Consider the following 348-nt stretch of genomic DNA (forward strand, 5'->3'; position numbering starts at 1 on the left):
GCTCTTAATTGCCTCCTCCATTGCTAAAAAGTCTCTTTACGAGCATTGCTCTGYGATGCTGGGACTCAGAATCGCAAGCCCCATGCTGGGCTATTCCACTACCTGTTTATTATAGGTAATTAGAGAATGCAACAGTGACTTTGAAGTGCTGGGATGCCTTGAAATACGTTACTTCTCTGTTTCTGAGTGCATAGGCAATCAGCCCTATAATTTTCTTAATTATCTTAGAACCTTTTTTTTTTTCTTGCTTTCTACAACAATTGAATATGATTTTCCTAAATAAGTAAAACATTCTGATTTTATGGCTAAGCTTTAAATTCTCTTCTCAGGTAGAAAGCTAGCAGGCAA

Source organism: Rhea americana, unplaced genomic scaffold (genome assembly GCF_003343005.1).
Source record: "Rhea americana isolate MKP2758 unplaced genomic scaffold, rheAme1 scaffold_148, whole genome shotgun sequence".
In the NCBI taxonomy this organism is placed as follows: Eukaryota; Metazoa; Chordata; class Aves; order Rheiformes; family Rheidae; genus Rhea; species Rhea americana.